Genomic DNA, 12,772 nt, shown 5'->3' with positions numbered 1-12,772 from the left:
TGAGTCTGTCACCGTTGCCAGTGATAACATCCAAGCTTTCAGGGGAAAATGAGACTTTTCAAAAACTTGTGTTTGTCAAAGAGCTTTTTGATGAGATCAGTGGTAAAATGAATGTGATTTTTTGATACCCTATGAAATGTCAGTATTTGGAAATTCTTTATAATTCAACGAAGGAATATTTCCCAGATTGTCAGTAGGTAAAAGAGCCACTCAAAAAGTACAAGATGACCAGTGGATTTTAACATAAAAGGATGCAAAAAATTCATTGATAAATTTTGAGATTGCACATCGCAACTTGCTTTTACAAACTACTGCTTTTGAGTTTTGTTTTTTTTTTTTAAGATTTTATTTATTTATTTCACAGACAGAGATCACGAGTAGGCAGAGAGGCAGGCAGAGAGAGAGGGAGAAGCAGGCTCCCTGCCAAGCAGAGAGCCTGATGTGGGGCTCGATCCCAGGACTCTGGGATCATGACCTGAGCCGAAGGCAGAGGCTTTAACCCACTGAGCCACCCAGGCACCCCATGCTTTTGAGTTTTGGTCTGGTGTCGAAGAAGATAAATTCTCAGTATTTGAAAGGCTTTTAAACATCGTTTTCCAACTACAGGTCTGTATGAAAGGAGATTCTCTTTATATCTTACAACCAGAACAACAGATCGAAGCACATCGAATACAGAAGCAGATATAAGAAGTCAGCTCTCGTCCATTAAGCCAGACATTAAAAGAGATGTACAACAATGTGAAACAATGCAATCTTTGCCATGAATTTAATTTTGTTTTAGAAAACACAGTTTTTTCACAAAAAATGTAGGTTTTCCATATAAACATGTAGTGGGCTTAGTGTTTTGAGTGAATTAATGAAAATATTTAAGTTACCATTTCAGTTTCTAACAAGGTAGCTATCAGTAGCTGTAACCTCCATAAACAAAATATTTCTGCAGTCCTCAGTAATTTATTTAAGAGTATAGAGAGTTCTGGAGATCAAAACGTGTAAAAAACCTTTGTAGACAAAACTTGAGCTGATTGTCTGTCTTGGGTTGGTTACTTGCGATGACTTCATAAGGAGCCCTTGTTTACAGTTCCTGCTGCTATATCGTCCTGTCTGGGCCCCAGAGACTTTGACCCAAGCTGACTTATTTCCTCCTTGTAATACGGGCAGCATTGGCCCCTTAAGGTTTTTCGTTGTTTTATCTGTGGCTTGATGGTTTATTTCCCCTACCTTTTTTCCTTAAAGTGTTTTCTTTTCCCCATTTTCCCTTTCTCTTTATTCTTTTAAATTTTCCTCATTTTTTTCCTCTAGTTTTTTAGTGTGGGGTTTTTCGAGTTTTTGTCTGGTATTGTGTTTTGATTGAATTATGAGATAAGTTCATGGGGTGGACTTCCTTGGTATGTGTGAAATTGTGGTTTGGCAAATACAGGTTTTTTTGGATGGTTTTTTTCTCTTGTTGGTTTTTTTTTGTTTTGCTTTGTTTTTCATTAAAATAAGTAACTCAAGGGGTGCCTGGGTGCCTCAGTCGGTTAAGCATCTGACTTTTGGTTTCAGCTCAGGTCATGATCTCAGGGTTGTGAGATCAAGCCCCACATCGGCAGAGTCGGCTTGAGATTCTTTCTCTCCCTCTCTGTCCGTGCATGCGCACTCTCTCTCTCTCCCTCTCTCTCTCAAATAAATAAATAAAATTTTTAAAAGTAACTCATGTTTACATGCAGTGGTCTATTATGTTCTTTTGAATGGATGGACACATATTTAAGTCTTTTTTATTTCTAATATAGTAACTCTTTTTTTTTTTTTTAAAGATTTTATTTATTTATTTGACAGATGGAGATCACAAGTAGGCAGAGAAGCAGGCAGAGAGGAGGAAGCAGGCTCCCTGCTGAGCAGAGAGCCCGATGTGGGGCTCGATCCCAGGACTCTGGGATCATAACCTGAGGCGAAGGCAGAGGCTTTAACCCACTGAGCCACCCAGGTGCCCCTCTAATATAGTAACTCTTAATAGATACAGTCCATATAAACAAAAACTTTGGGGGGACTTCATTATTTTTAATAGTTGCAAAGAATTTCCGAAACCAAAAAGTATAAGAAGCACAGATGTAGACAAAACTTGGATTAATTCTCCCTGGCTTTGGTTGGTCAGTTTCTTGGTAATTTCATAAAAAACCATTTTGCAATTCCTAGCCCCTGTTTAGTCCTGGCTGTGCCTCAAAGAGGCACTTGCCGGCTTGGTTTGCTGTCACTCTAGCTGAGGAAACTGTTTCTCAGCGACCTGATCCAGGACTTGGACCAAAGTTGGCTCTTTTTCTTCTTCAGATACAGAGCATTGGCCTTGTGAGGTTTTTTAAACAGGTAATTTTTATTTTTAAATTTTGAGATAATCTTAAATTTAGAAAAGTTGCAAAACTAACCCAGAGAGTTCCTATACATTCTTCACTCTGCGTCCCCTTGTGTTAACATCTTAAGATAATCACGGAACGTATATCAAAACTAAGAATTAACCTTGGTATAATACTATTAACCACAGTACAGAACTTGTTGAAATTTCATCAGTTTTCCCGGTGATGTGCTTTTTCTGTCCTAGGACCCACTCCAGGATCCCACATTGCGTTTTAATTGTTATGTCTCCGTAGTCCCCTCAGATCCGTGACCATTTCGTAGTCTTGCCAGGTCTTTTATGACATTGACCATTTTGAAAAATACTGGTTAGTTTATAGAATGTTCCCCAATTATGGTAACCTGAAATTTTCTCAGGGCCTTATGTTCTAATTCCATTTTTTCGTCGTAGTGAAACACACATAAAATTCACATTGTAATCATTTTTAAGTCGAGTGGCATTAAGTACATCCACAGTGGTATGTAACTGTCTTTATCATTTCGAGAAATTTTTTGTCATCTCAAACAGAAATTCTGTATCAATTAAACAAGAACTCTCATCTCCCCCTCCCCCAGCCTCTCGCAACCTCTGTTTTTCTTTCTATGAATTTGACTACTCTAGGGACCTCATGTAAGTGGAATCATACAGTATTTGTCTTTTTGAGTCTGGCTCCTTACACTTAGCATAATGTTTTCAAGGTTCATGCGTGTTGTAGCTTTAATTCCATTTTATTTTATTTTTTTGAAGAGTTTTATTTATTTATTTATTAACAGACAGAAATCACAAGTAGGCAGAGAGGCAGGCAGAGAGGGGGGGAGGCAGGCTCCCCGCCAAGCAGAGAGCCCGATGCGGGGCTCGATCCAAGGACCCTGAGATCATGACCTGAGCCTCCCAGGCGCTCTTTGAATTCCATTTTTAAAGTTAACTCAGGAGGTACCTGGGTGGCTCGGTCTGTTCGGTCTTGGTTTGGCTCAGTTCCTGATCTCAGGGGATTGAGCCCCACCTACTCAGCAGGGAGCCTCCTTGAGACTCTCTCCTCCTCCCTCTGCCCCTCCCCCCCACCCTTGTGTGCGTGCACGCTCTCAAATAAATACGTAAATCTTTAACAAAAAAATGTGAACGTGGGTTTTACTCTGATGACATGTCTAGAGTTGATGTTAGAAAATCTAATTATTAGGACATGTAGTTGTAGTGAGCTTAGTAATATTTTAAATGAATTAATAGTGTAGCATTTTCTCAGTTTTAATTATAATACGGTCGTTATAACCCACATAAACAAAAGCTCTTTGAGGTCTTTGGTAATTAAGAGTGTAAAGAGAGTGTAAAGGGTTTCTAGACAGAAGTGTGAGAATTATCTTTTGTAGACAAGCATGGGGTTGATCGTCCCTGTCCTCCATTGGTTGGCTACTTGATATGACCTCACACTGAGCCTTTGTTTGGCAATTCCCTGGGTGCTGGCTGGGCTGCTGGAAGGTCCTCGCTGCCTGGGTTTGCAGTCATTCTAGCTGAGGAAGCTGGTCTTAGTGACCCGAGGGACTTTGACCAAAGTTGGCTCTTTTCCCCTCCTAACACGGAGCATTGGCCTTTTTTCCCCCATTAAAAGGATCATTTGGCTTACTTGGATTTCATCATGACAGATTTTTTTAAGCTTCTGCGTTGGCTATTGGTCAATTCCAAATTTGAAAACTGCAAAGCTTGCTTAGCTTCTATCCTTGAAGAACCTTGGTGCCCGTAATAGCTGAAGGCCAGTGGGCTGCAGTCGCTCGTTACGGCCCCAGCACCCAGCAGTCTGTTCCCCGGGCCGCTGCGGAGCCCACACACTTTGTTCCTATTTCTTCCATGCTTAACTCTTTGGTGGCCCTGTTTCTGAATGAAACATGCCTGCCAAATCCCACACTTGATGGAGAAACCCTTTATTTTCTACCGTAAGAGATAAGCAGATTTGGTAACAGAGTGCGAACTATCTTTGCTTGATGAGTCTTTACGGGACAGGTAAAATAGCAGTAGATAACAAAGTTTCGGAAGTATTTTAGCATTCTCCGCCTTGGTCTTTGGCTTGTACTCATTCTCCAATTCCCATGGCCCCCCTGACTTTGGAAGGCTTCCCTTGGGGCAGCTAGGAGTAGACCTTGGGGTCTCCTCTAATAGTCACTTGTACCAGCTTGAAGCAGATCTTTTAAAATTCATCCCATTTACTCAGAATCACTTATCATCAGGTCATTAAAAAACAGTGTTTAATCAAGTGCTCAACTTATATCAATTTGAGTCTACATATGGACTTGCAGGATTATAGCTCCATTTCCCATCACTCAGCAGTCCCATAATCCTCTGCTTTTTACACAAAGCTTACTTCTTTTCAGATTCACATGTGGCTTTCATTTCAATTCCAGAATTGAATTTGATGTGCTTTTCTCTCTCTCTTCGGCCGCTGGTCAGTACGGAAGATAGACTTTTGCTATCAAAGGAGATTTGTTCATTCCGTTAGCGAAGCCAGACTCAGTAACGGTGTCTCCTGGATGGCCCTCTAGTACATTACTTTTCCACGTGGTTGGGGAACTCTAGAAGGGACCAACCGATCGAGGACTTGAAGGGTTGACTACCCCTGCCCATCCTCGTTCACAGGGCATAGTTTGCGCTGAGGCCACTGGCTTTAGCTATAGACATCATAATAGCCAATACGGATTGAACACTTAGTCTGTCCCAGACACTTGTTTAGCTGTCTTACCCTGATTAACTCATTTAATCTTTGTGAGATGGTAGGTCCTCCAGTTTTACAGATGAGGAAACGAGAGGTCCAGAAATGTTGAGTAGCTTGCTTAAGGTTACAAACCTGAGCTGTCCAGTGTGTGTCGGTGTCAGAGCAAAACTTTCTTGACTGTGGTGAACCCTTTGGTTCTGCTTCAGTTGTGTCCATGCAGCAGGAGATAGGTAGATCCCTTAGGATTCGCTTCTAGTCTGTGGGGCGTAAAACCCATCCCCCAGGTTGGCTTCTGAGTGGTCATGGCCTCCTCGGCCCCAGATTGTTTCTGTTCTTTGTGGCCCAAGGGTGAGATGCGGCTCTCTGGGCTTACCTCTGTGGTCTTGACCACCCAGTCTAAGAGCTATGGGAAACTTTTTTTTAAAAACTTTGTTATTTAATCCTGGCTTCTGATTGTCCTCTCTTGTGTTTTCTCATCTTCTGGAATTTCAAGGACCATTTCAAAAAAGCCAGAGTCCCGAGACCTAAAATTGGTAACCAGCAGTAAGTACCTCAGAGCATGGGAGCGCTTAGATTCCTAGATTTGACTGTCCTACCCTGTAGTGCCCGTGAATTGCTGGGATTCTAGAACTCTTTTTGTAGGCACTCCCCCAGACCTCCCTTCCCCCCAAAAGGGAAAAAAAAAGGCTTTCGTGCGTGGATCTTAACTGTATGTTTTATCACAAAAATAACGTTCTCCCTTTACAACCCTCTACGTGCCACTTACACAGAGGCCCAGAGCTGCTTGCTTTTGGCCGTGACTGCCAAGGGCGCTGAGCACCGCAGCTGGTGGTGCCAGGCCACTGTGTGCATTCGGTTCTTGCCAGTTCAGTCCTGGGAGCTGAGCTCTGGCCGTCCTGCTGGGCCTCTCTCTCCCATTGCTTGTTTTATGTGCCACTACTTCCTGTTTGCTTTTGTTCAGTCTTTCTTTTGGTTCCCCGCTCTCTCCCGAAGCCAGCCCCCCACAGCCATGCTTACGGCTCTCCCAGACCTCTGCTGCTGTGTCTTAGACTCATTGTTCTTTGCCCCTCTATGGAATTTTAATTAACTTGAGTTTAGGAGTTTATGATTGGATTTACTTGCTTGTCTTACCTGCGCAATAGTGCCCTTTCCTTGATCCCGTTCGGCATTTGGAGTTTTATTAGCAAAGTTCTAAAATTGTAAGGCTATTGTAAGATGCCAGCATGGAGCGAGAGTGAAGCGGTGAGCTGCTGCCCTTATTTCAAGCCTCATTTACCCACCTGTGCCCCTCTCGCTGCCCTTGCAGAGGAAGAGTCGTACTTGGCGTTCAAACCTGATTTCGCTTTTCCAAGATCACGGTTATGTGCCATTTCTAAATTACTGTAGAATCCGCCTTTTTGTTACCGGGTGAAACCAAGGTCCAGGTAGGTTACCTGGAGAAGCACAGCCTGTGGGCCGCCTCGAGAGGGGTCACCCCTCCCCACACCCACCTCCAGCTCACTTTTATCTCCTAGCGGAGGTAGCTGCTGTTCGCACGCAGGTGTCTTTTTGTGACGCGGGCCACCGCTTCCTTGGAGAGTGCATGGCAGTGTTTTCTTGCTAATAAAAAGGCTGTCGTAATGGGTTAGGCCCATAGGGGCTCGGCCCTTCTGTACTTGTATTCCCAGGGAGCAGAATCTCTACCTTAATTACCACATCACGCCGGCGGAGAGGTGTGGCTGCTAATTGATTAGACCACAGTCCTTTGCATTGATGCGGAACTGTTGGGGTGGTTTTGCTTTATTTCGTTTCTAAATAAACAAATAGATTTGAGCCAGGTAAGTTCATTTTGGAGAGCTGAAGAGCTGAATAGGGGGTGAATCTCCTGTCTTTAGTGCCACTTCAGTGTCCTCCTTTCCTAGCTTGGCGGCAGGAACTACGTCGGCTCCCTTGCCGTCCTGGTGCACACGGTGAATGTGTCTTTCCCCTCCCTGCCGCTCTGTGTGCTCCCTCTCTGTCTGGTAGAACCAGATTCCTTTATTTGGTTTGCTGTTCGTTCCCTCCTATCTTGGAATGGCTGAACTCTATTCTGAAGTGTATTTTTAAGATAGTGTTTAAAAGCAAACACCCTGCCTTTCTTGAAACCACAGAAACTGCGTGTGAAACAGCCGCCAGGGCAAGCTGCCAGACCTGTGCTCTTAACCCACCCCAGTGACACATGTCAGACCCCGGCGGTGCCCCGTAGTCCTGACAGTGGCGTGAGGATTTTCTCAGTAATACGTGTGTAGGTGCTGAGCTCCTGGCTTCGCCTCCAGGATGCCCGCGTTATAACCCTTTTCCCAGTAAACCATTCCAGAAGGGTCTTGTGTAGCTAATCTGCTACCTACTGTATAGGAAAGGTTTTATTTTTTTTTTTTTTTTTTTTTTTTTTGTATAGGAAAGGTTTTAAACAAACCCAATTCCCATTCCCCCTCGCCGCCTTTTTTTTTTTTTTTTTTTTTTTAATTTTAATTTCAGGAAGTGATTTTCTTTTGAGGTGATTTGGACCAAGCCTCTTACCAGCTTTTCCCATTTTTAAGTTAGAACTAGCTTCAGAATTGTTTGCCTCCACAACGGTAAAGGACATGGGCCTTGATCTTTATCCCCAGGTCCTGAAATGACTTTTTTCTTTCTTTCTTTTTTTTTTTTTAATGGCATAGAATCTTCTCTGTTTGTCTAGGGAATTTTATTTCTTTCCAGGTACTTTCAGGAACGAGTATTTGTTCCTCCCTACTACCTTCCAGAAGAGCTCTGCCACTGCTGGTAGCCCGATAGGTAAGGGTCCTGTTTAAAAACTGGGATCAGTGTGCACTGAGCCCTGGCACTGATTGAGTGGGAGTTAAAGGGGGAGATGGGGCTTGACAACCAACAGTTGGGACATAAAAGGAAAAATATATAAATGTGGCTCCCTCTGCAGGGTCAGCACTGTGGTGGGGGTTCCAGATGCCGAGCTTTAAGAATCCCTTGCAAACTTCCCCAAGAAGTTTTGTTCTCTTTGTTTACTCTGACTTCATTTCCGCGACCTGAGTACCTGTTCTTTGTGTTTAAGCTCTTTCCCATTTTTGCTTGTCTATTAGGCCTGTCCCTAGTTTCCAGATGGGGAGGAGACCAGGAAGGCTCAGTGCTTGACTCTTCAGTGGTTCTCCCTGGATTGGCTTCCTCTCAGGCTGGCATCCACAACTCAACACTGTTGACTCAGTGGGCAGGCATCCCCAGTCGCTGAAGGCCCGGGGTTTATACAGATCCTGGCAGAACGCTGTGGTCCTAGCTAAAAGTGGGACCTATGACTTTCACATCTCTTCACCCATGGTTCTTCTGAAGAAGAACAAAAGCCAGAGAGGTAAATTGGGGGAAGTAAGCGGACTGTTAACTCTAGTTCCTGAATTTGGTCCCACATTGGGCTGCGTGATTTGTGCTTATTTATCTCTCCTGCTAGATAATCAGCTCTTTTGAAGTCTGAGCTGTTTTTATCTGTTTCTGTATCCCTTCCTCCCCCAGAGTGTTTTGGAGTGCTTTATGCATGGGCATGTCTCAATTATTTGCGAAAGAAAAAGTCAGAAAAATTATGAAATAGGCATTCTTTACTGATAGCCAGCCTTGAGGGAGTGTGTCCATATTGATTTGTAAATCAGACACCTCTCTATCCAGTTTTTGGGCATACAAGTCTTAATTTGTGTCTTTTGGGATATAGTGATGACTAAAGAGACAACTTTTTCAGGATGAGAGGGTGAGGAGAAAGGTTAACGTTGTTACTGGGTTCTGTTAAGAACCCAGAGAGGAAACCCTAGGGGGAGAACACACTGCCGAGGAAGCCTTGTCTGGCTTCCGGAAGTAGGGACTGGAGCCAGAAAGCAAGCCCTCCTCCTTTTGCTGAGTTCTCTTCTTGTCTCTGACACACAGCATCTCTGGCTGCATTGTTGCTTCTGGTTCGGTTGGCCTCATCCTTCTCTCTCTTGGATGGGTGAACAGAGGCACACTGAGTGTTGAGGATTTTGTCCAGAGTTGGCGAGATCATGTGGTCTGTATCAGAAACTGGAGTTATTTATAGTGGGCGAAAAGCTCAGGAGCATGGCACAGGAAGAACTAATTTCACACCACCTCAGTGTCTGGTGATGATGAGAACCCAGATTTTTCTTTGAGCATCTCGGGGGACGATGAGTTGCTTTTCTGAATTGACCCAAGAACTATGAGATCAGGGACCATGTTTCCCAGGACTGTTGTGGGTAGGGCAGGAATGAGAGGATGACCATTTCCTCCTTTCTTCTCGATTCCCTGGTCCTTGTGACTCAGGGTGTGAAAGCTCCACCTGACTTTTGAATCTCCTGCTTTTGAACTGGTGCAAAAGGCGCTAGCTGTGCTAGGGTGGTGGCAAAAGGACCTGTTGGACTGGTCTGCTGGGACCCGCCTTCCCCCCCTCCCCTGGCATGGGGCAGGGAGACTGAAACTGCTGCTTGGGGCTCTGCCAAGCCAGTCTGTCCTCGTGGGTCACCTGCCCAGGGCAGTCAGGTGGGCAGCTCTGGACTCAGGAGCTCCCCGAGGAGCTAGGCTGCTGGGGAGTCCTGCTACGGGTGGGCTTGGTTACGGGGTGTGCCAGTAACTCCCAAGTGCTGAGGAGCACCTCCTGGGTGCGGCTGACACTCAGTGTGCAGAGCCCTGGGGCCTGCTGGAAATAGACTCTGTGTCCCCGTAACTGTCCCTTGTGCCTTAGAGCCACGCTCATGGTAGACAGAGAGGCTGGGAGGGTTGAGGAGCTTATAAATTGTGCCTAAGTGAAGTCTAGGGAGGGAGAGGATCCTTCCCTAGGGCACCCTGAGTTCAGGGTTGTAATGTTTCTAAGTCTGGGGTAGTCACCTGAGTAAACTTTAATTTTTTCAGCCCTTGGCAGAGGAGATTTTCCAGTGTGTGAGCCTGGTGTCCAAGGCATATTATGTATGGAACCAGACTTTCAGGCAGGTTGACCTGTTGTAAGCCAAGGTCAGGATGTGGTCTTCAGGATGTACAGACCATGCCCACTTCCTGCTGCTGTCTCAGGGGCAGCCTGGAAGGCTTATGAGCACGGAGGCCCTGAAAACCCTCATGCCCACACAGGACAGACCTTCATTTTACAGGTGGGGAGACACAGGGCCCAAGAGGGTGAATGGCTTGCTCAAGGTCATAGAACTTGTTTGAATGGGACCAGGTCTCGAATCACTCTGTCTCTCTCGGGGACCTTGGCTCTATACCCCCGCTCACTTCCAGTTCAGGGGCAGTCCTGCTGCTTAGGAGGCCTGCACAGGCGCTGACCCACAGACCTCATGGCAGGAGGGAGGCTGGGAAAGGACAAGTGGAAGGGCAGCAGGCCCCAGCTCCACACACCGGATATGCGTTCTGAAATCCTGCCAGACACTCCATCCTTAGAGGTGCCAGAGGCCTTGGGGAATGGATTGAGAGTGACGGGCACCAGCATTCTAGCCCTGACCCTGGTTGGAGGGCTCACGTGAGGCAGGGTTGTGCTGAGAGCTGTCATGCGAGGAGACTCTGGGAAAAGCAGGAAGACCCTGACCCTGACTTTGCCTCGTGAATTAGGGAGGCATTTAGAGAGAGCCTGCTAGGTGCCGCATACTGTACCTAGGCACTGAGGACACACAGATGACGCAAGTCCTGGAAATTTCCCTCAGGCTGCTCTCAGTCTTGAACAGGGCAGCCACCAAGAGTTGAGAAGTAGGCCCTTCAGCAAGCCACGAAGTCCTTGTTCAAGAGGCTCGAAGGGATGTGTGTCAGGGACCTTGTGAAGTCAGAGGGATGGAGCAGGGAAAGCTTCCTGGAAGCGATGTCTGAGCGGAGGCTAACCAGGAAGGAGAACGGGAGTGAATGGTGGAGGGGAAGTGTTCCAGGCAGTGGGAGGCAGTAGCAAAGGCCTGGAGGTCGAGAGAATATTCTACATTGGAAGACAGTTGGCTGGAGCCCAGAGTGAGACTCTAGGAAGGGACAGGGGCCAGGCTGGAACTGCAGACAGGGAAAGGGAACCAGCCAGCTCATTATGCAGCTGAAGGAAGAATCCAGAAGCCATGTGGGTCTGGACTGAAAATCCATTGTATAGATTGCGTTGGTATTTTACGGATTTTTATGGATATATGGATTTTTTGGATTTTATGTATTTATTTTATATATACAATATATAAATTTTTATATATTTTATGGATATATGGTATTTTTATGGATTTTATGGTATTTTATGGATATGGATATGGATATATCCATACATAGACATTTACACACACACGTACACACGTGCACACAGATAATAAATGCGTTGGGAGGAGCACTGAGCCTGTGAAGCCGTCACTTCCTCTTGCCAGTGCCCAGCACCCTGCTGACGTGACGGTCGGTGCCCCCCACCCCATGTTGCAGAGTGAGGGGCGGGACTGGTTTTTTACTTGCTGGTTTGGGTGGAGAGGAAGCTGAGGCTACCGTCCCGGTCAGGGGACCACGGCTTTAGCTTTGGGGCGCACTGGCTAAGGACGCTTCTGAACCGATTTCCCTCTTCTCATAGGGGAGTGACTCCCAGGCCACTGCTGCCACCTGAGGTCCTGGCTGGCTTTTCAAAGGCAGCCTGTGGAAGGACCTGGTGGCCGTCCCTCCTGCCACGCCAGACAGACAGTTCTGTCGCTCAACAGCACCTCTCTGTGGCAGCCTTGGGCTCTGCTCTGGCGAAGGAGGCGTTCTCTCCTCCCCATGGGAGGGGCCGTCATCTGTGGCTTCTGCTCTGCCCTTGGTCGGAGTCGCTTGCGCAACACAGCCAGTGAGAGTCCCCCTGCCGGCCTGTCCTCCCCTGCTTGATTGGCAGACCTTAACTTCCAAGGCTGGAGAGATGACCATGCTCCAGACTGCAGGGTTCAGGGCACAGCTGCCAAAGCGTGTGAAGAGTGACCCGAGGGTAGAGCATGGACTGTCCACCTCAGAGAGGCATCATGGGGGGCACCTGGGTGGCTCGGTGGGTTGAGCTGCTGTCTTCGGCTCAGGTCATGATCTTGGGGTCGTGGGATCGAGTCCCGCATCAGGCTCTCTGCTCGGCGGGGAGTCAGTCAGCTTCCCTCTTTCTGTCTGCCTCTCTGCCTACTTGTGATCTTTGTCTGTCAAGTAAATAAATAAAATCTTTAAAAAAAAAAAAAAAAAGGAAGGCGTCGTGGGACCGTGTTTCGGTTCAGACTGCATACGGATGCTGCCCTGCACATGACTGGGCTGTCCCCTCCCCTGCCAGGGAGTGAGTTTTGTTCCTGTGCTCGCCTGGCTTTTACTGTTTCCCCTCCTGCCTTTCCCCAGGGACCGTAAACCTGCCCACCTCCTCTTATGTTCTAGTTCTGATAGGAGTACCATTCAGAGTTCTTGGCAGGGGACCAACTCACTTCTACCCGTGTTGGTTTCCCCTCCTTCTCCCAGTGCGTTTGATGTGCGCGTTCCCCAGAGTTCCTTCTGCGGCTGGTTGGCTCTGTAGGGCCCAGAGATTGGAGCGCGCCTGCAACCGGGAACTCAGCTGCTGCCCCCCCTGGTTTTAGGGGCGGAGCTTGAAAATAGAAAATCATAATCTCCCTTCCTCCTCCTCCTCCTCCTCCCCCCCTTATCCCCCTCCTCCCCTTCCTCCCCCCCTCCCGCCCCGTCCCACCCCCAAAACTGCCAAGCAAACTGGAGTGACCGGCTCAGAGGCTCCAAGC

The 12,772-nt window shown here is 46.8% G+C and overlaps 1 protein-coding gene across 6 annotated transcripts in view; it reads left to right on the top strand.

Moving 5' to 3' along the window:
* The window catches only part of MARK2 (microtubule affinity regulating kinase 2), a 58,184-nt gene that overhangs the window by 11,883 nt on the left and 33,529 nt on the right, over window positions 1-12,772 (top strand). The window contains exon 1 of one of the 6 annotated variants that reach the window (XM_080817189.1): window positions 7,813-7,856. The exons of the other annotated variants lie outside the window; for them this stretch is intronic. The gene's annotated coding sequence lies outside the window, so the exon portion shown is untranslated. Of the gene's footprint in view, window positions 1-7,812; window positions 7,857-12,772 lie in introns of those variants that run through there. 6 annotated transcript variants of the gene reach the window in all.

Source organism: Martes martes (assembly GCF_963455335.1).
Source record: "Martes martes genome assembly, chromosome: 10".
Taxonomy (NCBI): Eukaryota; Metazoa; Chordata; class Mammalia; order Carnivora; family Mustelidae; genus Martes; species Martes martes.
Note: the sequence above shows the minus strand (reverse complement) of the source record. Positions and strands in the feature narration are given on the sequence as shown.